Source organism: Papaver somniferum, chromosome 5 (assembly GCF_003573695.1).
Source record: "Papaver somniferum cultivar HN1 chromosome 5, ASM357369v1, whole genome shotgun sequence".
NCBI lineage: Eukaryota > Viridiplantae > Streptophyta > Magnoliopsida > Ranunculales > Papaveraceae > Papaver > Papaver somniferum.
In genome coordinates, this window is record NC_039362.1 from 43,614,685 (window position 1) to 43,630,156 (window position 15,472).

Sequence of the window (15,472 nt, forward strand, 5' to 3'; positions counted from 1 at the left end):
TGTATCTATCTAGTAAATTAACTGAAAAGGCAATGTCAGGCCTTGTACAATTTGCAAGATACATAAGAGCACCAATTGCACTTAAATATGACACTTTTGGACCAAGGAGTTCTTCGCCATCTTTTTAGGACGAAATGGGTCTTTATTCACATCAAGTGATCTCACGACCATCGGGGAACTCAACGTGTGTGCTTTGTCTCCATATAAAAGCGTTTTAATATTTTTTCTGTATAAGTAGATTGATGGAAAAATATCCCATTTGAGACATGCTCAATTTGTAAACCAAGACAATATTTGGTTTTACCAAGATCTTTCATCTCAAATTCCTTTCGCAAATAAGCAGCGGTTTCGGAGAGTTCTTCTAGAGTTCCGAAGAGATTCAGATCATCAACGTATATTACAATAATAGCAAATCCAGAACTGGACTTCTTGATGAAAACACATGGACAAATAGTATTATTAGTATATCCCTCTTATAATAAGTATTCACTGAGGCGATTATACCACATTCTCTCAGATTGCTTTAATCCATACAAAGCTCTTTGAAGTTTTATTGAGTATAGACTTCGTTGTTTGGAATTGTTTGCTTCAGGTATACGAAATCTTACAGGGACTTTCATATAAATGTCAGTATCAAGTGACCCATAAAGATAAGCTGTGACGACATCCATAAGACGCATTTCAAGCTTTTCTGAAGCTGCCAAACTAATTAGAAACAGAAATGTGATGGCATCCATCACTGGAGAATGGGTTTCTTGGTAATCAATACCAGGTCTTTGTGAAAAACCTTATGCAACGAGTCGAGATTTGTATCTCACAATTTCATTTTTCTCATTACGCTTTCGTACAAATACCCATTTGTACCCAACGGCTTTTACATTTTCAGGAGTTTCAACAACTGGACCAAGAACTTTCCGTTTAGTCAATGAGTTGAACTCTGCTTGGATTGCATAGATCCACATTGGCCAGTCTTTTCTACGTCGACATTCATCTATAAATTATGGTTCGGGATCATCAATATTTTCTATGACATCCGTTGCAACTGTAAAAGCAAATTTATCAGGAATAATCGTACTCCTTTCCCAGTTTTGTCTTGTACCAACATAGTTTATAGAGATCTCATTGTTTTGAGGTACATGTGCCTCTTCAGGTGCAACTTTGTATCAGTATCTGATTGATCAATCAATGTTTCAGAGAGAATGGCTTTTTCCGGAATGCCAACTACTGATCTCTTTTTCCGCGGAACTGAATCCTTTGCACCAAGAGTTCTTCCACGCTTTAAGCGTATCGTCGACTGATTTGCATTATCATGATGTGCTTCTGGGATAGTTACTTGTAGCGTCCCCAAAGCTAGCGGCTGACTAATCCAAGAGATTAACTAAATAAAGAGGCATTAAAAATCTAAATCGTTTACTTAAACATTCAATTAAGAAATCTGCTACAAAACTTAACCCAAACTAGCCCCGCTCTGAAATATATATATACAAGAAATCCTCGCAAATGATACATATAATAGTCGTTTGGTTTACAAATATAAACATGGCCGACGTTAACCAAACTAACGAACTCAACTCCTCGAAGCTTCCGCTGCGCAACTCTAATCTGTCTCTGAAACTGAAAGTGGGAATGGGTGAACACATCATCCCTAAAAGGGGTGCCCAGTAGGAATAACATTTAACTTTCAAGTAATCACTGAAATGATCTAGAAAACAGTACATGTTTTTCCTAAACATTGAAAGGCAACCAATTCACAGACTTAAACAATCATGTATATGGAACTAACTCCTTCGTCAAACAATGTATAATATTTGTGCTAACCACACTCAATAATAATATTGCGGTGTATCGCCCTAGCCATTGCATAAAAACTGAAAGTAAGTAGGTATAAATGAAGGAGCAGTACCCTATATACCACAAATGGAAAATCTTATTTTCCAAGCATCCAAATTGGAAATTCTTATTTCCCAAACAATTCAAAGAGACAAACAAAGCATTACAACTCCTTTCCAGACCATGGAAAGATTAAAGAAATCAACAAAACTTTCAGAATTTCAATTAAAAATGCATTGAAAGCACAACCAGATAATGCATGAATTTGATAAACATAAACTCTTGTAAAAGAAAAAAACAATGATCACAAAAGAGTTTAATATAAATTCCCACCTCTTTTGATGACAGGCCACTCCTACCTCGAGATCCACGATCCACTGGATCATCCTTTGAATCGATCGTTGTTAATAACTAACCGTTAATCACACAAAAACTCTAAAGATCTAGCCACAATGGCTCAACAAGTCTATCTAATGGTTCTAAGCCTATCTATTATCTGTCTTTAGCTTATCTAAAGTTTACTAATTCAATTAGGTTGAATCTATAGTCCGTTAACTTAGTTTTATGAATATCTACAATTTTATAGAAGAAACCAAAGGTTAATTCGTACCATAAGGATCCAAAGTATCAAACTGAGAAGACATAGCACTAATCCCAAGCCCAATAAACCATCCCCTTAATCTAAGGCCCGGTCCACTAGGGTCAACTGACGGTCTCTAACAGTCAAAAAAGTCAATTAACTGTCAATGTCTAAGTCCAGGTCAAAGTCAACGGTCTACTTGTTAAGGTCAACACACAGGGTTAACTCGGTCAAGTCTGGTCCTGGTCTACTCAGTTAACTCAGTCAGACTACCCGAGTCAGCTAAACAAATTAAGTCAGATAATCTGACTGGGATGACAAACAGGTAACTTCTATTGCAGACTAACCTCAACTCTATTTCTTACATTCTCAGCTTCTTGATTAACATTACAGGATTAAATGATTCATTCTTAAATAACTTCAATTTTCGTTTACAAATATAAACTAAGTTTACCTGCAATTTCAGCTTTCACTAAACCCTTTGCTATGACAGCATTACAACCAACTCAGCTTATACAACTTAACTGCACAAACCAACTCCAAGAGTTCTACACAAATCACAGATTACTTCAAATGAATTCAGCTCAACATTCCCTCCTGCAATTTACCAACATCTCTCAACACCAGTTCACTACATACATCTAGACCTTAACTGCAACTCACACAACAATCAAAATTCATTCCATATCCAGCAACCACACCTACAGCTTACCACCACTACCAGCTGAGCAAAGCTCAATTATCACATACCACATGCCTCAATTATCACATCTGCAACTCAGATCAATAACAACTCCCTTAACCACTTCATGACCTTGTATTTACCAAAACAACATCACCTGCAACTAAATCTTAGCACCAGTAACAATTCCAACTTCAACTAATAACATCACCATCAGATTCAACAACATCATCACTACCAGTGCAAGTAATCCTCGACACATACATCATCACCATCATTCATCTAAACCAATTCATAACCCCTACAATTAGCATAAACACAGACAACAACACCATCTCATTCTACCTGCACTCCGTATTCAGTTCACCACCAAATCAAATCCAACATCTACAACTGTAGCTCAACCCAATGCCCCCTTTTAGTCTCTTCCTGCACAACCTATAAATTCAGTAACACCATTCTCCCTGTCTCAAACACACAATTCAAGTTTGTTTTCTTCTCAAACCTTCGAACACCAGATTCATCTAGCTCAAACATCATCTTCACAAACAACCACAGTTCTAATCATAATCATTAAAACTCAAAAGTGAACATAATAACTTTAGCCGAGAAGTTCAAGAAATTCATTACCTTATATTAGTTCAACTCAAGCAATTGAATTCACTTCAGCAACCCATCAATCTTCGTCACCATCTTTGATTTATAGAGAAACCCTAATTTCTGTTAACAGCTTCAGTCATACTCTTATTCACGTCATACCCATCTCCAATTAATCTTCCAAACCTTCGATTTCATCTTCTACAGCCTCTCTGAATTTCTTACAAACCCTAACTCACTGATTCTTCATCAAAACGACTTCATATCACCCAATCAAACGTAAACCCATCTCAATTCCTGATCTTAGAGCATCAATTTATCTCTTGATCCTTCTCTGAGCTTTTTCGTATAAACCCTAACTTCTATTAGCAGCAACGTTAATTCCTTCTTTTCCCGAAACTCAATCAGTTTCAGTATTAACACCAACTTCCTCGATTCATCAAGTTACAAGGCTTTTCATGAATCAAACACACAAATCTCACTTAATCCTCTTGACTTCAGATCACCAGAAGAGAAGAGGAAGAAAAACAGAAAGAAGAAGAAAAAGAAGAAAGAAGAAGGAAAGAAGAAAAAGAAATAAGAATAAAGAAGAAGAGAAAGTACGAGAGTTTGTTATCTTCTCGGTCTGGTTAAATAAGACCAACGTCAAGTGATAAAGGCACCCTCCTAAATGATATGGACAGCCAGGTCGATAATCGAAAAGACCATTTTTCCCTTCATACTCATCTGATGATATCTTCTTCGTCTGGTATCCGATTGACACGTTCGAATAGTCTATTTCGCATAATTTTTCGAGATCTATCCAGCGGTACTAGTTTTGCATCTAGTTCGTTGTTAGATCAATTCTTATTAATTAACGTTCATGTTAAACTAATCGAGTATTTAGCGGCTAAGACGTCTCTTGACTAGTCTAATAGCGTTGACAAGCTTGAGGGTCTTTACATTCTCTCCACCTTAAAGATTTTCGTCCTCGAAAATTGAACCATCCTTATGGTTTTCAGAAACTCCCCACCTTAAAGAAAAATCCTATCTCTTGTCTAAGCGCAAAAACAACAAAAAACAAAGCACAAACTTATATGGCTTTCTACTACTAAAATTTGTGGCTCTAGGTTCAATAGACTAATTTATATTTCAATAAGATAATGATTCTAATTACGATGGAAGATATTCTATAATAAAGTTTCTAAGTAAAATTTAGGAACTATCAGTCCACTAATAGAAGCAAGTTCCCCTTCTATGTCTAGTGATACAAGATTGTAGTTGCCATGTCTTGGTTCGCGACGCCTGACAATGCCTACCTACGTAAAAAGTATCACCCGAACACATCAGAATTACCAACCTCACTATTCAGCACTGGGGATTAACCAAGTACTAATTTATTAAGATTAATTAGTCTCTATATATACTTTTATCGTCATTGGTGTAAGTCTGATAAATTTACTTCGTAAAATATATAAATAGTTTACATCATTTTAAGCAATTTAATCTTCAAAATTTATTTTCTTTTATCCTTTTTATTTTTATTATTATTTATTTGTTTTATCAATATAAGTAATCCAAATTCGATTTCACGACAATTTATAATTTAACAATTTTAACTTTAGTGTAATACCATATATAAATTAAGTTTTCCAAATACTATTTACTATAGATTTGCTACTAGCTTAATTACTCAAATTGTATTATCAATTGTGTTATTATTCCCATTATTCTTAAATTGATTTTCTTATTGGGATTAAGTCTTAATCTTCTAAATATAATTTTTACATTCACGTAAGGATTGATATAACAGATTTTATTTATTCAGATTGAATATGTATATTATACCTTGTTAAATATTGGCGTTGGTAATTTAATATGATTTAAATTTTTGAGTCTGCATAAAATTATAATGTATCCTAATAGTCTTTAGATTTTGCTACTAATGTAAAGTATCCTATTAATACACAAATTTATTTTCTTTTAATTATAATATTACATTAAACATCTGAACACTATTACTACTACTTCATGTATATTCGTTCCATTTTAAAGATTTACAGGATCATTCGTTAGACCAAAAATAATTCAGTACAAGATTACTAACAAGTTGAGTCTTTTTATTTTATGCATTATATCCTCACCTTCTTACGTCTAACGCCTAATAAGTATTATATTAACTATCTAGTTTAAACGCAACACATTTATTTCTAATTTGTCATTAGAATAATTTACAAAACTTAATCGTAGATAAGCGTTATTAATGTTCCATAGCTATTTAATCATAATTATTATTTTTATCGTTATATATTTTTATTGGATTTTTTGTTAAGCTAAGTTCAATATGACATAAATGCTAATCATTACTTTATTAAAATTATTAGTACTTTTATTATCATCTATAATTACTATTATAATATTTTATTATTAACATTGATGGTCGAACTATTATTCTTACTACTCACAAATATTATTAACATTTATATGATTATAAATTGTTGATTCTACGTATAAGTCAACGCACTCAATAAATTTTTATGTGACTTTCAAGATTTATCAATAATACCAATCTCACTATTTTTAGTATTGAATTATCTAAGTGTTTACGCGTTTTAGACTAATTATTCTCTAATCTTCATTAGCAAAAGTTATTGGTGAACCCTACAATTTTTACTTCATCACATAAAAACAACAACCAAGCAAACAAATCAATCAATCAAATAAATCTTAAATCTTTTAATTATTGATAGATTTTAGTGATTAGAATTTATCTCACAACCAAACCGAGTTTTAAGCTAATCTATTTCACCAATTAGCACTTGCTATTCCTATTATTTCCCATGTAAGATCTAATAGTGAGCTCTGATACCAATATTGTAGCGTCCCCAAAGCTAGCAGCTGACTAATCTAAGAGATTAACTAAATAAAGAGGCATTAAGAATCTAAATCATTTACTTAAACATTCAATTAATAAATCTGCTACAAAACTTAACCCAAACTAGCCCCGCTCTGAATATATATACAAGAAATCCTCGCAAATGATACATATAATAGTCATTTGGTTAACAAATAAAATACACAACATAATAAACATGGCCGACGTTAACCAAACTAACGAACTCAACTCCTTGAAGCTTCTGCTGCGCAACTCTAATATGTCTCTGAAACTGAAAGTGAGAATGGGTGAGCACATCATCCCTAAAAGGGGTTCCCAGTAGGAATAACATTTAACTTTCAAGTAATCACTGAAATGATCTAGAAAACAATACATGTTTTTCCTAAACATTGAAAGGCAACCAATTCACAGACTTAAACAATCATGTATATGGAACTAACTCCTTCGTCAAACAATGCATAATATTTTTGCTAACCACACTCAATAATAATATTGCGGTGTATCGCCCTAGCTATTGCATAAAAGCTGAAAGTAAGTAGGTATAAATGAAGGAGCAGTATCATATATACCACAGATGGAAAATCTTATTTTCCAAGCATTCAAATGGAAATTATTATTTCCCAAACAATTTATAGAGACAAACAAAGCATTACAACTCCTTTCCAGACCATGGAATGATTAAAGAAATCAACAGAACTTTCGGAATTTAAATTAAACAATGCACTGAAAGCACAACCAGATAATGCATGAATTTGATAAACATAAACTCTTGTAAAAGAAAACAACAATGATCACAAAAGAGTTAAATATAAATTCCCACCTCTTTTGATGACATGCCACGCCTACCTTGAGATCCACGATCCACTGGATCATCCTTTGAATCGATCGTTGTTAATAACTAACTGTTAATCACAGAAAAAGTCCAAGAATCTAGCCACAATGGCTCACACAAGAATCATACAAGTCTATCTAATAGTTCTAAGCCTATCTATTATCTTTCTTTAGCTTATCTAAAGTTTACTAATTCAATTAGGTTGGTTATATAGTCCATTAGCTTAGTTCTATGAATATCTAAAACTTTGTAGAAGAAACCAAACGCTAATTCATACCATAAGGATCCAAAGTATCAAACTGAGAAGACATAGCACTAACCCTAAGCCCAATAAACTATCCCCTTAATCTAAGGCCTGGTACACTAGGGTCAACTAACGGTCTCTAACAGTCAAAAGGGTCAATTAACGGTGAACGTCTAAGCCCAAGTCAAAGTCAACGGTGCGGTCTATTGGTTAAGGTCAGCACACAGGGTTAACTTGGTCAAGTCTGGTCCTGGTTTACTCAGTTAACTCAGTCAGACTACCTGAGTCAGCTAAACAAATTAAGTCAGATAATTTGACTGGGATGACTAACATGTAACTTCTATTGCAGACTAACCTCAACTCTATTTCTTACATTCTCAGCTTCTTGATTAACATTACAGGATTAAATCATTCGTTCTTAAATAACTTCAAACTTCATTTACAAATATAAACTAAGTTTACCTGCAATTGCATCTTTCACTAAACCCTTTGCTATGACAACATTACAATCAACTCAGCTTATACATCTTAACTGCACAAACCAACTCCAAGAGTTCTACACAAATCACAGACTACTTCAACTGAATTCAGCTCAGCACTCCCTCCTGCAATTTACCAACATCTCTCAACACCAGTTCACTACATACATATAGACCTTAACTGCAACTCACACAACAATCAAACTCCATTCCATACCCAAGCAACCACACCTACAGCTTACCACCACTACCATCTGAGCAAAGCTCAATTATCACATACCACTTGCCTCAATTATCACATCTGCAACTCAGATCAATAACAACTCCCTTAACCACTTCATGACCTTGTACTTACCAAAACAACATCACCTGCAACTCAATCTCAGCACCGGTAACAATTCCAACTTCAACTAATAACATCACCATCAGATTCAACAATATCATCACTACCAGTGCAAGTAATCCTCGACACAGACATCATCACCATCATTCATCTAAACCAATTCATAACCCCTGCAATTAGCATAAGCACAGACAACAACACCATCTCATTCTACCTTCACTTCGTATTCAGTTCACCACCAAATCAAATCCAACATCTACAACTGCAGCTCAACCCAATGCCCCCTTTTAGTCTCTTCCTGCACCACCTATAAATTCAGTAACACCATTCTCCCTGTCTCAAACACAAAATTCAAGTTTGTGTTCTTCTCAAACCTTCGAACACCAGATTCATCTAGCTCAAACATCATCTTCACAAACAACCACAGTTCTAATGATAATCATTAAAACTCAGAACTGAACATAATAACTTTAGTCGAGCAGTTCAAGAAAATCACTACCTTATATTAGTTCAACTCAAGCAATTGAATTCACTTCAGCAACCCATCAATCTTCGTCACCATCTTTGATTTATAGATCCACCCTAATTTCTGTTAACAGCTTCAGTCATACTCTTATTCACGTCATACCCATCTCCAATTAATCTTCCAAACCTTCGATTTCATCTTCTACAGCCTCTCTGAATTTCTTACAAACCCAAACTCACTGATTATTCATCAAAACGACTTCATATCACCCAATTAAACGTAAACCCATGTCAATTGTTGATCTTAGAACACCTATTTCATCTCTTAATCCTTCTCTGAGCTTTTTCGTATAAACCCTAACTTCTATTAGCAGCAACGTTAATTCCTTCTTTTCCCGAAACTCAATCAGTTTCAGTATTAACACCAACTTCCTCAATTCATCAAGTTACAAGGCTTTTGATGAATCAAACACACAAATCTCACTTAATCCTCTTGACTTCAGATCCCCAGAAGAGAAGAGGAAGAAAAACATAAAGAAGAAGACAAAGAAGAAAGAAGAAGGAAAGAAGAAAAAGAAATAAGAATAAAGAAGAAGAGAAAGTACGAGAGTTTATCTTCTCGGTATGGTTAGGTAAGACCAACGACAAGTGATAAAGGCACCCTCCCAAATGATATGGGCATCCAGGTCGATCTAAATCGAAAAGACCATTTTTCCCTTCATACTCATCTGATGATATCTTCTTCGTCTAGTATCTGATTGACACGTTCGAATAGTCTATTTCGCATAACTTTTCGAGATCTATCCAGCGGTACTAGTTTTGCATCTAGTTCATTGTTAGATTGATTTTTATTAATTAACGTTCGTGTTAAACTAATCGAGTAATTAGCGGATAAGACGTCTCTTGACTAGTCTAATAGCGTTGACGAGCTTGAGGGTCTTTACATTACTCTGGATGGAGTATTTACAGCAGGTATATGTGATTTTGTTACCTTACCCGTATCAGTAAATGCATCAGGCATTTTATTTGCAATGTTTTGCAAATGTATGATCCTTTGAACCTCAAGTTCACATTGGTTTGTACGTGGATCAAAATGGGATAATGATGGTGTATTCCATGAGATTTCACGGCGTTCCTTAAGGTTTAGCTTTTCTCCCCCTAACGGCGGGAAAATTGACTCATCAAATTGGCAATCAGCAAATCTTGCCTTAAAGACATCTCTTGTTTGAGGCTCTAAATATCGAATGATAGATGGAGAGTCATAGCCAACATAAATGCCGAGTCTATGCTGAGGACCCATTTTTCTCTCTGAGGTGGAGCTATAGGAACATACACTGCACAGCCAAAAGTTCTAAGATGGGAGATATTTGGTTGTTGCCCATATACAAGTTGTACAGACGAGTACTTTTGATAGTTGGTTGGTCTGATACGTACCAATGCTGCAGCATGTAATATAACATGACCCCATGCTGTAAATGGCAATTTAGACCTTAAAATTAATGGACGAGCAATCAACTGTAAGCGTTTAATAAAAGATTCCGCTAGACCATTTTGGGTGTGCACATGAGCAACGGGGTGTTCAACATCGATACCAATCGACATGCAAAAATCGTCAAATATTTTTGATATAAATTCACCAGCATTATCAAGACGAATAGTTTTGATAGGAAAATCTGGAAACTGAGCTCGTAGTCTAATAATTTGCGCAAGAAGTCTTGCAAATGCAAAGGTACGAGTTGAAAGTAAGCAAACATGGGACCATCGTGTGGAAGCATCAATCAGAACCATAAAATAACTAAATGGTCTTCATGAAGGGTGAATTGGTCCACAAATATCACCTTGAATGCGTTGCAAGAAATTAGGTGATTCAGTGCCAACTTTCATCAAAGATGGTATAATGATTAATTTTCCTTGATAACAAGCGTTACATGGACAATCTGTAGTCGACAAGAATTTTAGATTCTTTAAAGGATGTCCATACGAGTTTTCTATAACTAGACGCATCATTGTTGATCCCAGGTGACCTAATCGGTCATGCCAAAGTTTGAAAACATTGGGATTAGAAGTGTTAGAGCATAGCTCGGTTGAACCCACCAAGCGTTGGTATGTCAAGATTGGTTGTCATATTTTAGTGAACCAAAACTCATTTAAAGAGTCACTTGATTATTTACTAGAGTCAACTTCGTATATGTTAGCTTGAAAGTATTAGGATATGAGACATTGCAAGTATTAAGTGAAGACTTGAAGAATGTGAATAAGTAAGGAGCTACAACGACGACATCATCCTTCCACTCGAGGTTAGTAATATTTGACTTGAACTGTTTCATTCCCTAGAGTATCTTTCAAGTCGTGCATATTGAAAACATAAATGCGAAGCTGCGAATGATTATACTCTAGTTAGACGTAGTATTAAGGAATTACAATACGAAGTATAACGCTTATCTTTTGAACTTCGTATATAAGACATCAACATAATCGTATGAATGCTATTGTGAATATGTATGGTTATGGGTGAAGATTTCGTCCTAGGAAACAATGTTTTACATTCGTTTAAAGGAAGTAAATTCATAAACTTATTTTGTGAATCGAAAGGGAAATCGCTAGGCTTATTGGTATTGTTATTCATTGCAAATCTTTTGAATTACCAATATGCGTGTTTAGTATTGTAAGGACCCTCAAGATCGTCAACGCTATTAGACTAGTCAAGAGATGTATTAGCCAATAATAACTTGATTAGTTTAACACGGACCTTAATTAATAGAGATTAATCTAACAACGAACTAGATACGAAACAAGTACCGCTGGATAGATCTCGAAAAGTTACGTGGAAAGAACTACTCGAACGTGTTAATCGGATACCAGACGAATAAGAAATCATCGAAATAGTGAGAAGGGTAAAGTTGTCTTTTTGCCATTAGACGGACTGGGGCTTCCCTTATCCAATTCAGCGGGTGTTCCATAAACTTCCTTTGGTCTTATCTAGACCGGGTCGAGAAGATAAACTCGATCTCTCTTGTTTTCTTCTCCATTCTCTTGTTTTCTTCTTCTCTTTCATTCGTCCTCTGTTCTTATTTTTCTTCCGATGTTTGAGAGTTCGATTTGAGAGATTAAATCGAAGAAGGAGAACATGTTAAGTATAAGATGATGAGGATGTTGTGGTTAATTGAGCACGAGATGAAGATGATTGAGTTTCTGCCGTGAATTGAAGTTAGGGTTTTCTGGAAGATGAAGTTTAATGGAGGTTTCGTGGAATTGATTAGTGTATTGAGTTCCTGATGGATGAAGATTGGATGGGTTGACGTTTAATTGTAGTTTTGAAGTTGATTCAGTGATGAATCGAAGAGTTGGGGTTTCTCATAGATTGAATTAGAGTTTGTGAGAAAAAGCCAAGGAAAGTGAAATTAAAGGTTTATAGGATTGATTGAAGATGGGTTTGTCACAAATCAAGAGTTAAAGTTTCTGAGAATGATGTTCTTCCCCAAATCAGGTAATTTAGGGTTTCTTTTATTTAGACCTTATTTACATGAATTTAGTTAAGAGTTGATGAATCTGATTTGGGTTTGTTAAATTGAAGTTATTTTGATTATATGGAGTTCAGTTTGGGTTTGGTATGAATTTAAGATTTATACTTAGGATTTCTGTTAATTTGAGATTCATGAAGAAGAGTTGGTGAGGGTTGGTGGTTGTGTATGTGATTGTTATGGGAACAGAATGGAATTGTGTTTATGCTGATTACAGGGAGATGATGCTGGACTGGTGGTAGTAATTTGAAGAACTACAAGGCTTAAAAGATGTTAATGAGTGATATTAGCTATAATATGTAGAGTGTTGTGTAGTTGGTAATACTGAACTTGAGTTGTATTCAAGAGTTGGCGATGTATCACAGATGATGATGAACTGCAGGTGGAGAAGTCATGGCTAGGCAAAGGTGAGGATATGAACTGCTCGAAGTGATAAAGATGTTGTTGTTGAAGTTCAGATTGGATCAGGGTGTGTGATTGGAGTTGGAGACTAGAATGTAGATGATGACAGTGAATGGTAAGAATAGAATGAGTTGGTGTTGCAGCTTTGGGTGTTGAAGTTAGATAATAAGATATGATGGTGTAAGTGGATGATTGTGGCGTTGAAGGAAGATGAATCGAGTATAAAAGAGGATTCTGAAGCTGAGTACTATTGCTGGTGGTTTTGAATGTGAAGTGTTGTTAGGGCTGAGACCTTATGAAAGCCTGCATTTGCAGAACTGATGTAGATGTGGTGTTGATAGTAAAGGAATTGTTGAATTTGAAATATAGTTGAGATTGGTAGGGCTGAGAACGATCCAAGATGTACATTTGAAGTTGTAATGGTAGTGTGATTGAGGCTACATGGGATATGAGTAGCTGGTGGAGGTTTATGAACTATTTTGAGTGAACTAATGATTGAGGCAGTTCAGAGTTTAGAGATGGTGTTGTTTTCTGGGTGTTAGAGTTGCAATTACTAAAGCTTGGAACTGCTAAATTGCAGGTAATGCTTAAATTACAATTGTAAATTAAATTATAAGATTCTGTTGAAATGAATGTATTGTTGTTGTGGTAGAGCTTTTAGATGTAACTTGCAGAACTGAAATTTGCTAGAGAAAGATAGGGTGATTTATTTTGGAGTTGATGTAGAAATGGTGTTGTTATGGCTTAGGCCAGTGTTCCCTTTCTCAGTTAGATGTCTGACTGAGTTGAACTATGTTGACTCAGTTGACCGATTTAGACTTTGACTCCGTTGGCTGGACCTTGGACTTTGTCTTAGACCTATGACTGTTAGTTGACCTGTGACTATTAATTTGACAGTTACTGACCGTTAGTTGACCTTACTGGACCAGGCCTTGTGTTATGGGATTGTTTGGTAGACTTGGGCTTAGGTTTAGTTTTCGTATTTTGATGTATTGGACCCTTATGGTCTGAATTAGTCTTTGATTCCTTCTACAAAGTTGTAGATATTCATGAGACTTAGCTAATGGATTATAGAACCAGCCTAATTCAATTAGTAAACCTTAGCTATGCTAAAGATAAAGAATGAAAAGGTGTAAAGTCATAAATGGGATTAGAACCATTAGATAAACTTGTATGATTCTTGAGTGAGTCATTTTGGCTAGATTCTTAGAGTTTTTGTGTGATTAACAGTTAGTGTTTATTAACAACGATCGATTCAAAGGATGAACCAGTGGATCGTGGATCTCGAGGTAGGCGTGGCTTGTCATCAAAAGAGATGGGAATATATATTTAACTATTTTGTAACCATTGTTGTTTCTTTTACAAAAGTTTATGTTTAAAAAACTCATGCATTGTCTGGTTGTGCTTTCCATGCATTGTTTAACTTTGAATTATGAAAGTTCTGTTATTTCTTTTAATCTTTCCATTGCTTGGAAAGGAATTGCAATGCTTTGTTTGTATTTATGAATTATTTGGGAAATAAGAATTTCCATTTGTATGTTGAATTTCCATCTGTGGTATATATGATACTGCTCCTTCTTTTATATCTACATGAATTCATCTTTTATGCACATGGCTAGGGCAATACACCGCAATATTATCATTGAGTGTGATTAGCACAAATATTATACATTATTTGGTGAAGGAGTTAGTTCCATATACATGATTGTTTATTTCTGTGAATTGATTGTCTTTTAATGTTTTGGAAAAACATGTATGTTTTCTAGATCATTCCAGTGATTACTTGAAAGTTAAATGTTATTTCCACTGGGCACCCCTTTTAGGGATGATGTGCTCACCCATTCCCACTTTCAGTTTCAGAGACAAATCAGAGTTGTGCAGCGAAAACTTCGAGGAGTTGATTATGTTATTTAGATTGCTCTCGCTATGTTTATTTTGTGTTTATATTTTATTTGTAACTCAACTCACTATTGAATATGTATCATTTGAGAGGAATTCTTGTATTTATTTCAGAGAGGGGTTAGATTCGGGTTAATCTCTGTTTAGATCTTCTTTCTTATTGTTTAAATAGATGTTTTAGATCATTAGTGCCTCTTTATTTGGTTAATCTCGTTGTTTAGTCAGCTGCTAGCTTAGGGGGCGCTACAAGTATAACCGCTCATAACTTGTTTATGTATCTTGGTAAAACTATTCACAAGGTCTGACTTTTGTATTGATATGACTTTTATTAGTGAAACCGATCTTAAGTAATGACCTAAGATGGTAAGATCGATATCTTGAATTTGGTGTGACTAAATACTAGCTATTGGGTAACCGATCCTAGTAAGAGGTGTGACCGATCACAAGAGAGAGTGTAATCGATCCTTGTAAGAGGTTTAACAAGTTTTAGTAAGTTGATGTAACCGATCCTATAACTTGGTCAACCGATCACAAGTTTTACCATAAGAAGTAGTAACCGATCCTAGTACTTAGTTAGCCATTTTATGATAACTAGTGTAACCGATCCTAGTACCCACTTGGAGGTAGAACCGTGAAACCCATTAATGGTGATTTGATAGGATAATCAATCACATAGTTCTTGGAAGTCAGATGAACCAATTCTAAACTTGTTTGGAAGTGTGG

At 35.0% G+C, this 15,472-nt stretch overlaps 1 long non-coding RNA gene across 1 annotated transcript; it reads left to right on the forward strand.

The window, feature by feature from the left end:
- Positions 1–11,949: 11,949 nt before the first annotated feature.
- Positions 11,950–14,394, forward strand: LOC113281478. The gene is made up of 2 exons (XR_003326174.1): positions 11,950–13,430; positions 14,081–14,394. It is a non-coding gene; the product is annotated as an uncharacterized LOC113281478 (long non-coding RNA).
- The last annotated feature ends 1,078 nt before the right edge of the window (positions 14,395–15,472 follow it).